Here is a 21,327-nt window from a genome sequence, read left to right as displayed (position 1 = left end):
GCGTAGCAAATGAAATTTTTCAGCCAATATTGACTACTACCAACCTTGCAGCTTGTCTTATGTTGTAAATATTGGGTGGAAAATTTGTTTGTTTGCTTAATTTTCTCATAAAACCACCAGCTGTCCTTAATTTTGAACCGACGGAAAGCAGGTAGTCAACACCACTCGTCGCCAACATTCGGGCTTCTCTTGTCAGACCAAAAAATGGGGTTTGACCGTAACTCTTATAACGCACCCACGGCTCCAAAATGATGAGTGGACTTGTTATTTTTTATTTGACGTTACGAGACGCGAACCAGGAACTTTACGTCTATGTAGCGTCACACTATCTAGTTAGCTGTTCTCGCCCGATCACAATTCACAAATTATTGCTTTACTGTAGTGCAGATTAGTATTAACAAGAGATCACTGTTTTTGGTAAGATTGTCAAATTATTCTGTAACTCGCGTGGCCTTGTGAATCTGAAAATTAAGGGTTCACGTCCCATGGTCGCAAAAATAGACTTCACACTTTAAAGCCATGGTGTGTTTTTGGATTGACAGTAAAATTCTTCTATTGGGCAAGAAAAGAATAGTCCAACATGTGACGATGGATGTTGTTGCCTTCCTTCTAGTCTATCGGGTACGGCCAGCATTTATAACCATAGTATAGTTTTACAGGAACATTAAAAAAAAAAAAACAAGCCAGCGTAACAAGTTTTTTAACCAAAGTTCATTCAGCTTAGCGAACTTTACCAGTTGAGTGACAAATGTTTAAACATTTTGATTTAATGGAAATTAGGGTTATTCTTAACGACAGGTCTTTTTTTTGTATGGTGAAAGCGAGCATAAATGGACACTAATATGTGGTCAACATGAATTGGTACTGACATGAGGTCAACATAACAACACTGATGTAGGGTCAACATGAATGGCTACTGACACGGGGTCAACATAACAACACTGATGTAGGGTCAACATAACAATACTGATGTTGGGTCAACATAACAACACTGATGTAGGGTCAACATAACAATACTAATGTAGGGTCGACATAAATGGACACTAACGTCTGATCAACATGAATGGCTACTGACATGAGGTCAACATAACAACACTGACGTAGGATCAACATAAATGGACACTAACGTCTGTTCAACGTGAATGGATACTGACATTAGGTCAACTTAACAACACTGATGTAGGGTCAACATGAATGAATACTGACAAGTCCCAGAGTTTTAACAATCAGTCTTAGAGTGAAAGTTGAATGTTAAACTGGTGTCTTTGTGGTTTGTTATATTTTTGTATACGCATAACAGACGTCAAAACCGGATGGTGGTGGGGACTGGTGGTGGTGATACATAACCATTAATAATTAAACCATAATTACTGATCGTAATTTCGTATTAAGTCTTTGTTTCTGTGCAGCTGTTTGAGTTTTGTTTATCTACAATGAAAGGTAACTACTGTTCTTTGATGACGTCTACACAAACAACTTTGTTAGAATCTTTTCGTGTCTCTGTGTATTATCTGAAGGATTCATTCATTAACTTTGTAGCAACATAACAAACAACTTGTATCTTGTTTGTAAAATATGGTTTTTGTTGTCGTGTTGTTTACACTGATTCGTTTATAACGTGTCTAAAATCGAAAGAAACTTGCAATAGAAAAAATTCATTGTTTCCGTTAACCCTAAAAAAATTAAAAAAATACTCTCGTCAACAGAGATAACTACAGAGTTTCGTTCTCTTGACTTTTCAAACGCCTTATATACTTATCTCAAGTACTGCCACTCATTAACATACTGTAAGAGACATCAGAACACCAGTGGACAAGCTTGTCTACAATCACGTACCAGTCGGAATGATAAGCCGTTATCTTACGTTTTCGTAATACGGCTTGTCTCGTGCAATACCAAACTCTAACCTTGGGAACTGATAAATAACAAGTACTATTCGTTTATTTTTGTTTAACATATAGTTACATAATGGAAATAACTGTGCTGTATCCATCACGAGTATCAAATCCCGAGTTTGAGCGTCATAAGCCCAAGGCTTACTGCTCAACCATTTTAGGACAAACAAAAATAAACAGTTATGTCGAGAAAACCCACTTGCATAGAAAAATATTTATGTAAAAACGGCTCATTTGGGTTGAGAAAATTTTTTTTACGTGGAGCAGCGAACAACGTTTCGACCTTTGACATTCTAAACAATAATGAAGTTTATTTATTCTTGTTAAGTTCACAGGCACACAATGAGCTATTTGTGCTGTGTCAACCACGGGTATCGAATCCTGATTTTTAGCGTCATAACTCATCACACTTACCGCTCAGCCACTGGCGGGACAGACTAGAAGGGAAGTTATTTCTTTTGTTAATGGCATAGCAACATAATGAGTGACGTGCGCCGTGCCCACCATGAGTACTGAACTCCAATTTCCAACCTTCGTAAGTCCTCAGACTAGATGGTAAACGACACCCACCGTAATACCTTGTGTTACCCTAATCAAACAGATGGACTTTGACCATCCTTACTGTAACGTCCGGTTGCTCAGCGTTTTTTGTTTTTTTTTACGCGAAGAACTGGGTTTCAATACCCGTGATGGACAAAACACAGACGGTCCATTCTGTAGTTTTGCTCATAACACCAAACGAACAAAATTTAAGGAAGCCATGACCAACATTAAATAACATCTTATTATTACTTGTTTTAGTTTTTACAGGTTCGTTAACTACTGAGTCACGTTTGATCTGAGTTCGTTTCTATGTAATTATGTGAGATTTGTTGAAACCATTAACTTATCGTTTTGTTATCAAAGCTAAGAACGTGTGGGCTAATAAATCATCGAACTGCCAATACTGTTGAAGTATTCTAGAATATAATTTCTATTTTGGTTGTTATGAAAGTAGAACTTGTCGTCATTCATACATCCACAAACAACAGGTACACAAATATAATTTTTTTTATCACTTCGGACACTCATAAGGATAAAATTACATGAGTTATTCACAAAATATGCTCGTTTTATAAGCCGAACAAAAACTAAAGTCTCCATTATTTTCCTATAAAAAACATAATATGACATAGTCTGTCCGAATCATAAAAATAAATTATCAATGAATAATTGGTTATTGACAAATAAAAATAATTAATCACTTAAGTGTAATATTTATTACGTAAAAAAAAAAATTATATCAGACCAGTGTATTTATAAGTCCGTCCTCTAACTTCTCTTGTCTTTACAGGTAAACCCTCTTGTACTTATAAACCAATCAGGTAAGCTCTCTTGTACTTATAAACCAATCACGTAATCTCTCTTTTAATTACAGACAAAAATTACGACGAAATAACTAAGTGCACGAAACTTAATCTCAGTAAAACTAAGCTACTTTTAAACCATTTTATTATCGATTTCTCTGTTAAGTAATTATATTCAATGGGTATTTTCCAAGGTTGTTTGGGTAATAACTGCTAATTATATTGATTCATTAACTAAAACAATTTTCTTAATTAATTAAAAATTCTTAATTAAGATTTCAATGGTTATCCCCTACCACAGATCCTAAGATTATGATTACACTAAATATCAGCTCCACCTATACTCATGACTCTTAGCCCTAACTCTACATCCGAAAAATCCTACCACTTCCCACTATGGTTAAAGAAACAAAAGAACTAGTTACAGCAGTCCATACCTGAGTTCCCCTGTCGAATAGGTAAAGGTTCCAGCATTCCACATTCACGGCAGAGGCAATGGTGGCCACGAGCTCAGAAAGAACGTGCATCATGTTTGGACTCGTATAAAGACTTGTGGTCAGGTCCTGGAGCATCTTCCTTTGTCTGCATGGACACAAAACTAGAAGGAAGAAAACAAAAACACCTTGTCGGACTACAATGACTCGAAACTAGAAGGAAGTTAAACTATTCACCCCGAGACTTAAACCAGTAATTTTCAAATTACAAAATTTGTAATCTGAAACCTCCGTCTACGTGTATACACCCCGTTCCTTACGTGTAGACTCGCCAGTTTCTTTCCTTTCAAACTGACAAAAAACAAGTTTTTCAGTTGCACAAGAGAAACAATAAACTAATTCACATTAATGGACAGGTGTCAAATATATAATTTATTTTACTACTAGATACTCGTTTTCTTTAATTATACCTGACAAAAGAAAGTTTGTCTTTGATAAATATACTCTATTTCTATACCTTTCTTTAACCATCTGAATAAATGACAGCTTTATTCTTTATCATAATGTAGTTTTCTTTATTTTCTATTCTTTCTTTATCATAATTTAATTTCTTCAAACTTGACTTCTCACGAAATGTTATTTTAATTTCTACCTCCAAGAAAGTACAGCACAAGTACGAAAACACACGAATAACTTTAATAAATAAACTGTTTAAACTATCATTAATTCTTGTTATCTATGTTATAATATAAGAAATAAATACTTACCTTCCAGCGAGACAGGCTAGTCTTCCGTTCAGTTCGTCCTAAACACACAATGTATAAATATAGAATTTACAATTCGTCTCAAACACACATTGTTTATATCTCTAGTTTATAATTTGTCCTAAACACACAATGTGCAAATCTAGAATTTACAATTCGTCTCAAACACACATTGTTTATATCTCTAGTTTATAATTTGTCCTAAACACACAATGTGCAAATCTAGAATTTACAATTCGTCTCAAACACACATTGTTTATATCTCTAGTTTATAATTTGTCCTAAACACACAATGTACAAATCTAGAATTTACAATTCGTCTCAAACACACATTGTTTATATCTCTAGTTTATAATTTGTCCTAAACACACAATGTACAAATCTAGAATTTACAATTCGTCTCAAACACACATTGTTTATATCTCTAGTTTATAATTTGTCCTAAACACACAATGTACAAATCTAGAATTTACAATTCGTCTCAAACACACATTGTTTATATCTCTAGTTTATAATTTGTCCTAAACATACAATGTACAAATCTAGAATTTACAATTCGTCTCAAACACACATTGTTTATATCTCTAGTTTATAATTTGTCCTAAACACACAATGTACAAATCTAGAATTTACAATTCGTCTCAAACGCACATTGTTTATATCTCTAGTTTATAATTTGTCCTAAACATACAATGTACAAATCTAGAATTTACAATTCGTCTCAAACACACATTGTTTATATCTCTAGTTTATAATTTGTCCTAAACACACAATGTGCAAATCTAGAATTTACAATTCGTCTCAAACACACATTGTTTATATCTCTAGTTTATAATTTGTCCTAAACACACAATGTACAAATCTAGAATTTACAATTCGTCTCAAACACACATTGTTTATATCTCTAGTTTATAATTTGTCCTAAACACACAATGTACAAATCTAGAATTTACAATTCGTCTCAAACACACATTGTTTATATCTCTAGTTTATAATTTGTCCTAAACACACAATGTACAAATCTAGAATTTACAATTCGTCTCAAACACACATTGTTTATATCTCTAGTTTATAATTTGTCCTAAACATACAATGTACAAATCTAGAATTTACAATTCGTCTCAAACACACATTGTTTATATCTCTAGTTTATAATTTGTCCTAAACACACAATGTACAAATCTAGAATTTACAATTCGTCTCAAACGCACATTGTTTATATCTCTAGTTTATAATTTGTCCTAAACATACAATGTACAAATCTAGAATTTACAATTCGTCTCAAACACACATTGTTTATATCTCTAGTTTATAATTTGTCCTAAACACACAATGTACAAATCTAGAATTTACAATTCGTCTCAAACACACTACTGCAGACACACTACTCAAAACATTAGTTTGTAGCTCGTCCAGAACATATATTGTTTTAGCTGATAGCAGAGCTAACCTTGTGTGACAACATTATTTATTGTAACTTAGTCGAACTTCGAAACATGAACTAATAAAACAGTTTTCATGTTAATACTAGCAGTATTTACATCATTTTATTATAAAGTTTGCCCAGGTCGAGCGACTAACATTTTCTTACGAGTTATTATTTATTTTCTTTGTTATTCAAGTGTATAAAACAAACAAATGACGTTACCGTTAACTTCCACAGACTGTGACCTGTTACGAGACTTCTGAACCCCTCGGATCATCCATCTTTCTAGAAGTTCCAAGCCAACATTGTTGATGACGTATTCTTCAAGAAAATCGATATTTTCACGAAGAAAATTTGTTACCTTCTCAGGGTTCAAACCTGTACAGAGTGTTTCTATTAATCATGGATACCACGTATCACGGTTTCAAAGTCGTCAAGTGCTATAATATTTGTACAGAATCAACCCTTACCCCCAATAAGTTTCAGGGTTTATAACGCAAAAAAACCGAGATTCGATGCCTAAAGTAGGAACAACCCAGACAACAACACCAACACTGTAGAGAAATTCTATCCTACCGTCGTGCACAAGTGAGGTGGCGACTCCTGTCCACCATAATAAGTTAAGTACTGACCACAATAATAATAATTTGGATGTTCAATAACACGTTATGTGTTGATCTCTCCCCACAATAATAATAATTTGGATGTTCAATAACACGTGTTATGTGTTGATCTCTCCCCACAATAATAATAATTTAATCTTCAATAACACGTTATGTGTTGATCTCTCCCCACAATAATAATAATTTAGATCTTCAATAACACGTTATGTGTTGATCTCTCCCCACAATAATAATAATTTGGATGTTCAATAACACGTTATGTGTTGATCTCTCCCCACAATAATAATAATTTGGATGTTCAATAACACGTTATGTGTTGATCTCTCCCCACAATAATAATAATTTGGATGTTCAATAACACGTTATGTGTTGATCTCTCCCCACAATAATAATAATTTGGATGTTCAATAACACGTTATGTGTTGATCTCTCCCCACAATAATAATAATTTGGATGTTCAATAACACGTTATGTGTTGATCTCTCCCCACAATAATAATAATTTGGATGTTCAATAACACGTTATGTGTTGATCTCTCCCCACAATAATAATAATTTAGATGTTCAATAACACGTTATGTGTTGATCTCTCCCCACAATAATAATAATTTGGATGTTCAATAACACGTTATGTGTTGATCTCTCCCCACAATAATAAGATAGGCACAATCATGTATCTTATGATATTTGCTTTTTTATTTAATAAATAACAAATCTGCAAGATTTTATTAATCTACAACAATAAAAATCTTATCATATTTATTTCGTAATACTCAATACCACAGTTGTTAAGTCCGGTCCATCCGAAGGGCGTAATGTGCTATTGAGGTTAAAATACACTTTCAGACACAACTGAAGTTGTGGGCGTGTTTCAAACAAACCATAAAGTAATAACTTGTAGAATGAAATAATTAAACAAAACAGGATAAACCGGGCGTGGCCAGGTGGTTAAGGTGCTCGACTCGTAATCTAAGGGTCGCGGGTTCGAATCCTCCGTTACATCAAACATGCTCGTGTGTTGGAGTTATAATCTTACGGTCAATCACACTATTTGTTGATAAAAGAGTAGCCCAAAAACTGGCGGTGTGTCGTGATGAATAGCCGCTTCCCTCTAGTCTTATACCACTACATTAGGGACGGCTAGCGCAGATAGCCCTCGTGTAGCTTTAAGCATAATCCAAAACAAATAATTAAAAAATAGATATTTTAGGTCTAGGTTTGTCGTGCAGGAAGTGACGTGTGAAACTTTGTATTTCTGTTTTGCAGCTTATAAAAACATTAGGTATGAACTAAAATAATCAATCAAGTTTCATTTATTTAATATTATACCTTGATTCGATCCAAATGACGTTATCGCCGTAATGAAAGTCCAATGGTTGTCATGGCGACAGTCAATGGAAACCAACAAGATTTTACGAGATAATCGAACCTGCGGTTGATAAGAGTCTATCTCCCAGTTTTGTTTTCAGTTCATTAAAATTCGCACTCTAACCTTTAATGTCAAATGACGTGTGACACACTAAGCCGAAAAAGATGGTGGCTTCATTGTGCATCGTTCACCAACGTAACTAAACACATGTGTTAAGTGCTCTACAAATAACAGGTTGTTTGATTAAACCACTTACACTTACAAAACTCCAAGCTCTAATCTTACACGTACATCTATTTGTCTATCACTCTACAGTTTAAGCTAACTTTCCCAACTTAATTTGTCATCTGTCTTCATTTATTTGGTTTTTTTTTGTCATGGTTGTCAGTTTTTATTTCTAACCTAATTTTGTTTTTAATCTTTCACTCAATATTTAATAAGTGTTTCGTTACTGATACAAGTTGTTATTTTAAAACTAATATTATTTTTCAGTATATATATATATATATAATTCTTAAAAAATCCTTTTGTGATACACGTAATTTTTATGTGTTTACCTTTACTGCTCAGGTTGTCATGGGAACAGCTTCTCATCATCTTCGTAGCGTTGTTACTAAGGAGATTACTGGAACCTATAAAAAATGAAAAGACAATAGATTATTACTCAGCCAATCAAAACGTTGCAAACAGTCCTTCGATGTGATACAAATGAATAATAGATTAGGTGTTATCCCGTGTTACAGATCAAGCTCAAAATACATGTTACACTAAACACCCGCGAGGCAGTTGTTATTTACTTACAAACATAATTACGGCTGATTTCCCTCTCTGTTCACTCTTCTACACAAGTCTTTCTAGCAATGCTGTTCTTCACTGTTGAATAAGTAGTTGTATCTATACGTATCGCTGGTCTTTATCGAACAACTGATAATTATGTACACAACTATTCTTTTGGGAAGTGTTAAATCTATTAAGCCTTAAGTCTCAAATTTAGGATTAAAATCTGTCAGCTCTGCTGAGCCTCGAGATTTACTTTCAACATAATATTCTGTCAGCTGTGCTAAGCCTAAAGTCATATTTTCACCATAATGTTCTGTCAGCTCTGCTAAACCTTTAGTCTTATTTTCAGCATGATGTTCTGTCAGCTCTGCTAAGCCTGAAGTTTTACTTTCAGAATAACATCCTTTCAGCTCCGCTAAGCCTAAAGTCTTACTTTCAGCATGATATTTTCAGTTCTGCTAAGCCTAAAGTCTTACTTTCGAGATGAATATCTGTCACTTTTCTTTACATCACATAAAATAAGTACTTCAAAAACTCTGAGGTAACAAACATCAAAACTAAAAGTTGTGTATAATTTAAACACGTTACAAAAGTCTTAATGGTTAGCACGTCGAGTTGAGGGTGAGCAGATACAAGTTTGGACTTGCAACATTTCAGTAAACACATTATACACTTTTAGCTGTGGGCGCAATTTAAAATTGACAGTCAGTTCCGTTAATCAATATATAAAGTAGCTCTGATGCTACTGTTTCTATACCTTCCCTCTGACCAACAGTTTTAATAATGGGTAGCCAAGCCTTAACTTTGCAGTCTCTGATGCGATTGTTTAGTTCATGGGGTTTCATACCTTCAAAATATCAAATACGTTTTAAAATGTCTGTTTGATCAAGGTAATGTTGTACAAATTATTCGTACTGTAAATGTTTTAAGGTAAATTAAATCATTCAGCTTTGAGTCGTTTTTAGCAGCCAAAGTGTGTTTCAGCAACAAACAAACAAACGTGAAGTTAAATCAAAATCTCTGTATTACAGAAAGTCTATGAACATCTACAAACGACAGTTTGTTTAACGTTCAAATAAATCTATTAACACGCATACAGATCACGTGTGCCAGAAATGGTAATGATTCTTTGATGGACAGGGTTCTACAAGAAATATATATCTTCTGGTTGTTAACAATCACCTGCTTTCCGTCTACTCTCTGAACCTCCTATTTCTGACATTGTTAGCACTACATAAATCATGATTCAATTCCACCCACTCTCTATTTTGTATTTTCATTGTGTTGAGTACAGCTACAAACACATTCAGGGTACAGCTACAAACACATTCAGGGTACAGCTACAAACACATTCAGGGTACAGCTACAAACACATTCAGGGTACAGCTACAAACACATTCAGGGTACAGTTACAAACACATTTAGGGTACAGCTACAAACACATTCACTTCCCTGAACACAACTGTATAGATATTCCACACACACACGAATTTAACGTTTTTAACATAGGCTTGGAAATTGGGCACAGCGAACCAACGAGACAGATATTATGGAATGAGATGCGTTTCACTCTCTTCCATCTTAAAACAGTATCTTCAACAGTGAGGAAATACAAAAACTTTGTTTCTATCAAATGTACATCAGAACAGGTTACGTCTATTAGCTATTGGGATAGATTAACATCTGTTAAAGGTGGTTTCAGTATGTACAGAATAGGTTATATCTATTAGGTGGTTTCAGTATCCATAAAATAGATTAACATCTGTTAAAGGTGGTTTCAGTATACATTAGAATAGGTTAACATCTATTAAAGGTGGTTTTACTATACATTAGGATAGATTAACATCTGTTAAGGGTGGTTTCAGTATACATTAGAATAAGTTAACATCTATTAAAGACGGTTTTACTATACATTAGGATAAGTTAACATCTGTTAAAGATGGTTTTACTATACATTAGGATAAGTTAACATCTGTTAAAGGTGGTTTTACTATACATTAGGATAAGTTAACATCTGTTAAAGGTGGTTTTACTATACATTAGGATAAGTTAACATCTGTTAAAGATGGTTTTACTATACATTAGAATAAGTTAACATCTGTTAAAGATGGCTTCACTATACATTAGGATAAGTTAACATCTGTTAAAGATGGTTTTACTATACATTAGGATAATTTAACATCTGTTAAAGGTGGTTTCAGTATACATTAGAATAAGTTAACATCTATTAAAGATGGTTTTACTATACATTAGGATAGATTAACATCTGTTAAAGGTGGTTTCAGTATACATTAGAATAGGTTAATATCTATTAAAGGTGGTTTCAGTATACATTAGGATAAGTTAACATCTGTTAAAGGCGGTTTTACTATACATTAGGATAAGTTAACATCTGTTAAAGATGGTTTTACTATACATTAGGATAAGTTAACATCTGTTAAAGATGGTTTTACTATACATTAGGATAAGTTAACATCTGTTAAAGGTGGTTTCAGTATACATTAGAATAAGTTAACATCTATTAAAGGCGGTTTTACTATACATTAGGATAGATTAACATCTGTTAAAGGTGGTTTCAGTATACATTAGGATAGATTAACATCTGTTAAAGGTGGTTTCAGTATACAGTAGAATAAGTTAACATCTATTAAAGGTGGTTTCAGTATACATTAGGATAGATTAACATCTGTTAAAGATGGTTTCACTATACATTAGGATAGATTAACATCTATTGAAGGTGGGTTTGGTAATCATTAGGATAACACCTATTAACGGTGGTTTCGTTACCTGTTAGAATATGTTAAAAGTGATTTCAGTACATATTACAATAAACCATTTCTTCTTAAGAAATCTTTTCCTGGTTTTGTGTCTTACAAAACATCACATGAACTATGTTTAGTCACTAGACGCTAAGTGGTTTTGACAAACCACGTGAAAATCTAGATGTGTGACGTAGTCTATTATCTATCTAAAACCCGATAAAGTGATGGTATACAAAGGTTGGACTGAAACAAAAGATACTGTTTTACACACCTGCGATATGATAAAAATTCAGGCTTAAAGCTTTAGTTGAAAGGTTATGATAAACAAAGATGATTGGTGTTTAAGTGAAAGTCCTGCTTGTATTTACATGTACGATAAACATTAAATCTCGACAATATTTGTAGCTTATACTAACCCGAATGTGGAGTTAGCGTTAGATAAAAGGTAGTAGTTAAAAATTAGTTTTGAAAGTGAGCAGACACATAACCAAAACGTTTTGCTAACAATCGAAACGGTTATGTTTTATCTGATGTAGATTCACGCCATTACGTTTTGCTAACAATGATAACGTCAGGATCGTCTTTTGTAAACTCATGACCGAAACGTTACATTGAAAGCTAAAACGTTGGGGTTATACCTAAACTAAATTCAAAACCGAAACGTTTCACTAAAAACCAAGAAGTTAGGGATGTATTTATGTCGACTTGTGAGCGAAACATTTCACTAAAATCCAAGAAGTTAGGGATGTATTTATGTCGACTTATGAGCGAAACATTTCACTAACAACCAAGAAGTTAGGGATGTATTTATGTCGACTTATGAGCAAAACGTTTCACTAACAACCAAGAAGTAGGGATGCATTTATGTCGACTTATGAGCAAAACGTTTCACTAAAAACCAAGAAGTTAGGGATGTATTTATGTCGACTTGTGAGCGAAACGTTTCACTAAAAACCAAGAAGTTAGGGATGTATTTATGTCGACTTGTGAGCGAAACATTTCACTAAAAACCAAGAAGTTAGGGATGCATTTATGTCGACTTATGAGCGAAACATTTCACTAAAAACCAAGAAGTTAGGGATGTATTTATGTCGACTTATGAGCAAAACATTTCACTAAAAACCAAGAAGTTAGGGATGTATTTATGTCGACTTATGAGCGAAACGTTTCACGAGCTTCTTTGTGCTGCTAGCGAACATAATCCCAGTTGGTCGTTTTAGGTTTCTTGTAAGTCTTACGTTGTACAGCGAAGCTAGAGTTAAACGATTTAAAACTCAGGACATTAAGTTACCATAGATGATGAAATGTCCCCTGCCGACACAAGTCCCAACATCTTACATGTAATTAACATATGCAAACAAAAATTAATCGATAAATCAATCTACTCTAACACTAGTCACGTTCGTATTGATTATTCTTTGTCATACTTTATGTTTTCATTATCTGATGACCTTAAGATAAGATGTTTCTAAACATAATAATGTTTCACTTAGACAATTTAATCGACTATAAATAGCACCATCTGGGGTGTATTCAATTTGCTGGAATAATTCGGGCCGATATTAGAAAAGTCTAACCAAACCGTAAATCACACGATAGCAATTTGGTTTGTTTTTTGAATGTTTCGCGAAGCTACACGAGGGCTATCTGCGCTAGCAGTGAACCTAATTTAGTCGTGTAAGACTAGAGGAAAGACAGCTACTCAGCATCATCCACCACCAAACTCTTCGACTACTCATTTTACCAACGCATTGTGAAATTGACCATCACATTATAACGCCCCGATGGCTAAAAGGGTAAGTACATTTGACGTGACAGAGAATCGAACCCGCGCCCCTCGGATTACGACTCGAGTGCTCTAACCACCTGGCCGTGTCGAGCCCATGATAACGACCTATTTGCAAAGTGACTATAGTTTCTGAAATACAACAGTTAAAGTTCCAACTCTGGGAAAATAGAACATGTTCGTTTCTGGTGTTCGGGATTTTCATGCAAAACCAGACAATGAACAATTTATGATAGCCGACCCCAATTCTGAACTGAAGAACTGGACGGAAGGAAACAAGTTAAGAGGACGCATCACTCTTACAATGCATCCACGGTCAAATGTGCCGCGATCGTTCACCTGGCAACAGGAGACAAACCACCGGATTCACAGTCCGAGCGGCCTGACAAGAAGGCTGCGCCCGGCCTAACACTACACTGTTAATGATATAAGCGTTATGTTACCAACATAAGGAACTGCAGAGTCAAGTCGAGTAGTAAAACAAAAATACCTATAGCGCGGGTTGGCTCTCTGATAGAAATGTGGATTCTGGAACTGGTAAACCAGGTTCGAATCCACACGATTCCACAAAATGTTTCCCGCACTTTACACTACGGATGCGTTAGAAGAATAACAACCAAATCCTTACAGTGGAGAGTGTTCCTCATTGGCCACCTTCTCTTATGGTCAACAGTTAAAAATTGAGGATGTGAACAAACCAAGTCCTTACAGTGAAGGGTGTTCCTCATTGGTCACCTTCTCTCCTGGTCAACAGTTAAACACTGAGGATGTGAACAAACCAAGTCCTTACAGTGAAGGGTGTTCCTCATTGGTCACCTTCTCTCCTGGTCAACAGTTAAACACTGAGGATGTGAACAAACCAAGTCCTTACAGTGGAGGGTGTTCCTCATTGGTCACCTTCTCTTCTGGTCAACAGTTAAAAACTGAGGATGTGAACAAGGTGTTCCTCATTGGTCACCTTCTCTTCTGGTCAACAGTTAAAACTGAGGATGTCAAGTCCTACAGTGGAGGGTGTTCCTCATTGGTCACCTTCTCTTCTGGTCAACAGTTAAAAATTGAGGATGTGAACAAACATTTTCAGTAGCTTCCTCACGAAAACAAAATACAAATCGAAAAAGATCGTTCGTTGGAAACCACATGTTAGCACTACAAAATATCTATAGGTAACTCACCTCTGTTAATTAGAAGCTGCGACAATAGCTGTGCTTCTTACTACAAAACAAGTACTTAAGTTTTGAAATATCAAAACCTAAGTTATAAAAAAAAAAGGTAAATAACTACACTTTTTCGTCACCTGTGGCTTGTTTGTGTCTGTTATCTTCTCTCAGTGACAAGCTTGTTACATGCCCTAAGTTCTGGAAACAGATAACTGAGATGAAAGATCGATAAGGAAACCTCAGCAAGATTGAGAAATGAAGAGAAACCGTCACAATTAAAAGTTTGGTGGATTTAATAACAACATGGGTTATTATCTTAAATAAGTTATCTTATTTAATAACATCAGATGTGGAAAGACTTTATCCAATTTCGAATCTTGCGCATATTTGTACAAGTAAACAAGCCTAATACAAACAGGAAGTTGCTCTTTTCAACCGGATGTGACGAAAGCTATAAGCGAAAGTAATTATTACTGTTTATATTTTTGAAATACACTAGTAACTTCAATGAATGTCATCCTATAACTGTGCAGACCATGGTACCTATACTGATGTTCGTAATAAGTTCAATAGAATAAACAATAACCACCGTAGTCTGCACTAGCCACTACAACATCACACTTTATATACGTAGAAGCAGAGGTTTAAAAAGACACCAAACAGTGAGACAATACATCAGTAACAACGTTCACTAGGAGTGTAGAAGGTCATCAAACAGTAAGACAACACATCAGTAACCACGTTCACTAGGAGTGTAGAAGGTCATCAAACAGAGACAAAACATCAGTAACAACGTTCACCAGGAGTGCAGAAGGTCATCAAACAGTGAGATAAGACATCACTAACAACGTTCACCAGGAGTGTAGAAGGTCATCAAACAATGAGACAAGACATCAGTAACACCGTTCACTAGGAGTGTAGAAGGTCATCAAACAGTGAGACAAAACATCAGTAACAACGTTCACCAGGAGTGTAGAAGGTCATCAAACAGTGAGACAAGACATCAGTAACAACGTTCATTAGGAGGGTAAATTGTCATCAACCAGTGAGACAAGACATCAGTAACAACGTTCACCAGGAGTATAGAAGGTCATCAAAGAGTGAGACAAGACATCAGTAACAACGTTCATTAGGAGTGTAAAAGGTCATCAACCAGTAAAACAACACATCAGTAACAACGTTCACTAGGGGTGTATGTCATCAAACAGTGAGACTGCATCAGTAACAACGTTCATTAGGAGTGTAAAAGGTCATCAAACAGTGAGACAAGACATCAGTGACAACTTTACTAAAAGTGAAGAAGGTCATCGAACAGTGAGACAACACATCAGTAACCACGTTCACTAGGAGTGTAGAAGGTCATCAAACAGAGACAAAACATCAGTAACAACGTTCACCAGGAGTGTAGAAAGTCATCAAACAGTGAGTCAACACATCAGTAACAACGTTCACTAGGAGTGTAAAAGGTTATCAAACAGTAAGACAAAACATCAATAACAACGTTCACCAGGAGTATAAAAGGTCATCAAGCAGTGAGACAAGACATCACTGACAACGTTCACTAGGAGTGCAGAAGGTCATCAAACAGTGAGACAAGACATCAGTAACAACGTTCACCAGGAGTGTAGAATATCATCAACCAGTGAGACAAGACATCAGTAACAACGTTCACAAGGAGTATAAGTCATCAAACAGTGAGTCAACACATCAGTAACAACGTTCACTAGGAGTGAAGAAGGTCATTAAACAGTGAAACAACACATCAGTAACAACGTTCACCAGGAGTGTAGAAGGTCATCAAACCGTGAGACAAGACATCAGTAACAACGTTCACCAGGAGTGTAGAAGGTCATCAAACCAGTGAGACAAGACATCAGTAACAACGTTCACCAGGAGTGTAGAAGGTCATCAACCAGTGAGACAAGACATCAGTAACAACGTTCACCAGGAGTGTAGAAGGTCATCAACCAGTTAGACAAGACATCAGTAACAACGTTCACTAGGAGTGTAGTAGGTCATCAAACAGTGAGACAAAACATCAGTAACAACGTTCATCGGGAGTGTAGAAGGTCATCAAACAGTGAGACAAGACATCAGTAACAACGTTCACCAGGAGTGTAGAAGGTCATCAACCAGTGAGAAAAGACATCAGTAACAACGTTCACTAGGAGTGTAGGTCATCAAACAGTTAGACAATGCATCAGTAACAACGTTCACTAGGAGTGTAATAGGTCATCAAAGAGTAACAACGTTGACTAGGAGTATAGAAGGTGATCAAACAGTGAGACAGGACATCAGTAACAACGTTCACTAGGAGTGTAGAAGGTCATCAAACAGTGAGACAAGACATCAGTAACAACGTTCACTAGGAGTGTAGAAAGTCATCAAACAGTGAGACAACACATCAGTAACAACGTTCACTAGGAGTATAGAAGGTCATCAAACAGTGAGACAACACATTAGTAACAACGTTCACTAGGAGTGTAGAAGGTCAACAAACAGTGAGACAAAACATCACTAACAACGTTCACCATGAGTGTAGAACGTCAACAGTGAGACAAGACATAAGTAACAACGTTCACTAGGAGTGTAGGTCATCCAACAGTGAGTCAACACATCAGTAACAACGTTCACTAGGAGTGTAGAAGGTCATCAAACAGTGAGACAATACATCAGTAACAACGTTCACTGGGAGTATAGAAGGTCATCAAACAGTGGGGTAAGACATCAGTAACAACGTTCACCAGGAGTGTAGAAGGTCATCAACCAGTAAGACAAGACATCAGTAACAACGTTCACCAGGAGTGTAAAAGGTCATCAAACAGTGAGACAAGACATCAGTGACAACGTTCACTAGGAGTGTAGAAGATCATCAAACAGTGAGACAAGACATCAGTAACAACGTTCACTAGGAGTGTAGAAGGTCATCAAACAGTGAGACAAAGACATCAGTAACAACGTTCACCAGGAGTGTAGAAGGTCATCAAACAGTGAGACAAGACATCAGTAACAACGTTCATTAGGAGGGTAAAAGGTCATCAACCAGTGAGACAAGACATCAGTAACAACGTTCACCAGGAGTGTAGAAGGTCATCAAACAGTGAGACAAGACATCAGTAACAACGTTCACCAGGAGTGTAAAAGGTCATCAAACAGTGAGACAAAACATCAGTAACAACGTTCACTAGGACTGTAGGTCATCAAACAGTGAGATCAAGACATCAGTAACAACGTTCACCAGGAGTGTAGAAGGTCATCAAACAGTGAGACAAGACATCAGTAACAACGTTCATTAGGAGTGTAAAGGATCATCAAACAGTGAGACAAGACATCAGTAACAACGTTCACTAGGAGTGAAGAAGGTCATCAACCAGTGAGACAAGACATCAGTAACAACGTTCACTAGGAGTGTAGAAAGGTCATCAAACAGTGAGACAAACATCAGTAACAACGTTCACCAGGAGTGTAGAAGGATCATCAAACAGTGAGACAAGACATCAGTAACAACGTTCACTAGGAGTGTAGAAGGTCATCAAACAGTGAGACAAAACATCAGTAACAACGTTCACCAGGAGTGTAGAAAGGTCATCAAACCAGTGAGACAAGACATCAGTAACAACGTTCACCAGGTGTGTAAAAGGTCATCAACCAGTGAGACAAAACATCAGTAACAACGTTCACTAGCAGTGTAGAAGGTCATCAAACAGTGAGACAAGACATCAGTAACAACGTTCACTAAAAGTGTAGAAGGTCATCAAACAGTGAGACAAGACATCAGTAACAACGTTCACCAGGAGTGTAGAAGGTCATCAAACAGTGAGACAAGACATCAGTAACAACGTTCACCAGGAGTGTAGAAGGTCATCAACCAGTAAGACAAAACATCAGTAACAACGTTCACTAGGAGTGTAGGTCATCAAACAGTGAGTCAAGACATCAGTAACAACGTTCACCAGGAGTGTAAAGGTCATCAAACAGTGAAACAAGACATCAGTAACAACGTTCACTAGGAGTATAAAGGATCATCAAACAGTGAGACAAGACATCAGTAACAACGTTCATTAGGAGTGTAGAAGGTCATCAAACAGTGAGACAAGACATCAGTAACAACGTTCACTAGGAGTGTAGAAAGTCATCAAACAGTGAGACAACACATCAGTAACAACGTTCACTAGGAGTGTAGAAGGTCATCAAACAGAGACAAAACATCAGTAACAACGTTCACCTAGGAGTGTAGAAAGGTCATCAAACAGTGAGACAAAACATCAGTAACAACGTTCACCATAGAGGTGTAAAGGTCATCAAACAGTGAGACAATACATCAGTAACAACGTTCACTAGGAGTGTAGAAGGTCATCAAACAGTGAGACAAGACATCAGTAACAACGTTCACTGGGAGTGTAGAAGGTCATCAAACAGTGAGACAAGACATCAGTAACAACGTTCACCAGGAGTGTAGAAGGTCATCAAACAGTGAGACAAGACATCAGTAACAACGTTCACTAGGAGTGTAGAAGGTCATCAAACAGTGAGACAAGACATCAGTAACAACGTTCACCAGGAGTGTAAAAGGTCATCAAACAGTGAGACAAAACATCAGTAACAACGTTCACTAGGACTGTAGGTCATCAAACAGTGAGTCAAGATATCAGTAACAACGTTCACCAGGAGTGTAGAAGAGTACATCAAACAACGTGAGTGTGCATAGTAATAGACATCAGTAACAACGTTCACTAGGAGTATAAAGGATCATCAAACAGAGAGACAAGACATCAGTAACAACGTTCATTAAAAGTGTAAAAGGTCATCAACCAGTGAGACAAGACATCAGTAATATCGTTCACCAGGAGTGTAGAGGCTCATCAAACAGAGAGACAAAACATCAGTATCAACGTTCACCAGGAGTTTAGAAGATCATCAAACAGTGAGACAAGACATCAGTAACAACGTTCACTAGGAGTGTAGAAGAACATCAAACAGTGAGGCAAGACATCAGTAACAACGTTCACCAGGAGTGTAGAAGGTCATCAACCAGTGAGACAAGACATCAGTAACAACGTTCATTAGGAGTGTAAAAGGTCATCAAACAGTGAGACAAAACATCAGTGACAACTTTACTAGGAGTGAAGAAGGTCATCGAACAGTGAGACAACACATCAGTAACCACGTTCACTAGGAGTGTAGAAAGGTCATCAAACAGAGACAAAACATCAGTAACAACGTTCACCAGGAGTGTAGAAAGTCATCAAACAGTGAGTCAACACATCAGTAACAACGTTCACTATGAGTTTATGTCATCAAACAGTGAGACAAAACATCAATAACAACGTTCATCAGGTGTGTAAAAGGTCATCAAACAGTGAGACAAGACATCAGTAACAACGTTCACAAGGTGTGTAAAAGGTCATCAACCAGTGAGACAAAACATCAGTAACAACGTTCACTAGGAGTATATGTCATCAAACAGTGAGACAATGCATCAGTAACAACGTTCACTAGTAGTGTAGAAGGTCATCAAACACTGAGACAAAACATCAGTAACAGCGTTCACTAAAAGTGTAGGTCATCAAACAGTGAGACAAGACATCAGTAACAACGTTCACTAGGAGTGTAGAAGGTCATCAAACAGTGAGACAAAACATCAGTAACAACGTTCACCAGGAGTGTAGAAGGTCATCAAACAGTGAGACAAGACATCAGTAACAACGTTCACTAGGAGTGTGGAAGGTCATCAAACAGTGAGACAAGACATCAGTAACAACGTTCACCAGGAGTGTAGAAGGTCATCAAACAGTGAGACAAAACATCAGTAACAACGTTCACCAGGAGTGTAGAGGTCATCAAACAGTGAGTCAAGACATCAGTAACAACTTTCACCAGGAGTGTAGGAGGTCATCAAACAGTGAGACAAGACATCAGTAACAACGTTCATTAGGAGTGTAAAAGGTCATCAACCAGTGAGACAAGACATCAGTAACAACGTTCACTAGGAGTGTAGAAGGTCATCAAACAGTGAGACAAGACATCAGTAACAACGTTCACCAGGAGTGTAGAAGGTCATCAAACCAGTGAGACAAGACATCAGTAACAACGTTCACTAGGAGTGTAGAAGGTCATCAAACAGTGAGACAAAACATCAGTAACAACGTTCATCAGGAGTGTAGAAGGTCATCAAACAGTGAGACAAGACATCAGTAACAACGTTCACCAGGAGTGTAGAAGGTCATCAACCAGTGAGAAAAGACATCAGTAACAACGTTCACTAGGAGTGTAGGTCATCAAACAGTTAGACAATGCATCAGTAACAACGTTCACTAGGAGGTGTAAAGGTCATCAAAAGAGAAAAACAGTAACAACGTTGACTAGGAGTATAGAAGGTGATCAAACAGTGAGACAACACATTAGTAACAACGTTCACTAGGAGTGTAGAAGGTCAACAAACAGTGAGACAAAACATCACTAACAACGTTCACCATGAGTGTAGAACGTCAACAGTGAGACAAGACATCAGTAACAACGTTCACTAGGAGTGTAGGTCATCAAACAGTGAGTCAACACATCAGTAACAACGTTCACTAGGAGTGTATGTCATCAAACAGTGAGACAATGCATCAGTAACAACGTTCACTAGGAGTGTAGGTCATCTAACAGTGGGGTAAGACATCAGTAACAACGTTCACCAGGAGTGTAGAAGGTCATCAACCAGTAAGACAAGACATCAGTAACAACGTTCTCAGGAGTGTAAAAGGTCATCAAACAGTGAGACAAGACATCAGTAACAACGTTCATTAGGAGTGTAAAAGGTCATCAACCAGTGAGAAAAGACATCAGTAACAACGTTCATTAGGAGTGTAGAAGGTCATCAAACAGTGAGACAAGACATCAGTAACAACGTTCACCAGGAGTGTAGAAAGTCATCAAACAGTGAGACAATGCATCAGTAACAACGTTCACTAGGAGTGTAAAGGTCATCAAACAACGTTGAG

The 21,327-nt window shown here is 36.5% G+C and overlaps 1 pseudogene across 1 annotated transcript in view; it reads right to left on the bottom strand.

Moving 5' to 3' along the window:
• Positions 1-21,327, bottom strand: part of LOC143241817 (cAMP and cAMP-inhibited cGMP 3',5'-cyclic phosphodiesterase 10A-like) — an 86,506-nt pseudogene that overhangs the window by 31,452 nt on the left and 33,727 nt on the right. The window contains exons 3-6 of the transcript XR_013022287.1: positions 8,414-8,488; positions 6,088-6,243; positions 4,443-4,480; positions 3,679-3,839 (exon numbers count right to left, since the gene is read on the bottom strand). The product of XR_013022287.1 is annotated as a cAMP and cAMP-inhibited cGMP 3',5'-cyclic phosphodiesterase 10A-like (transcript). The remainder of the gene's footprint in view (positions 1-3,678; positions 3,840-4,442; positions 4,481-6,087; positions 6,244-8,413; positions 8,489-21,327) is intronic.

Source organism: Tachypleus tridentatus, unplaced genomic scaffold (genome assembly GCF_004210375.1).
Source record: "Tachypleus tridentatus isolate NWPU-2018 unplaced genomic scaffold, ASM421037v1 Hic_cluster_1, whole genome shotgun sequence".
In the NCBI taxonomy this organism is placed as follows: domain Eukaryota; kingdom Metazoa; phylum Arthropoda; class Merostomata; order Xiphosura; family Limulidae; genus Tachypleus; species Tachypleus tridentatus.
The sequence above is the reverse complement of the archived record's forward strand: the minus strand, read 5'-3'. Positions and strand labels throughout refer to the sequence as shown.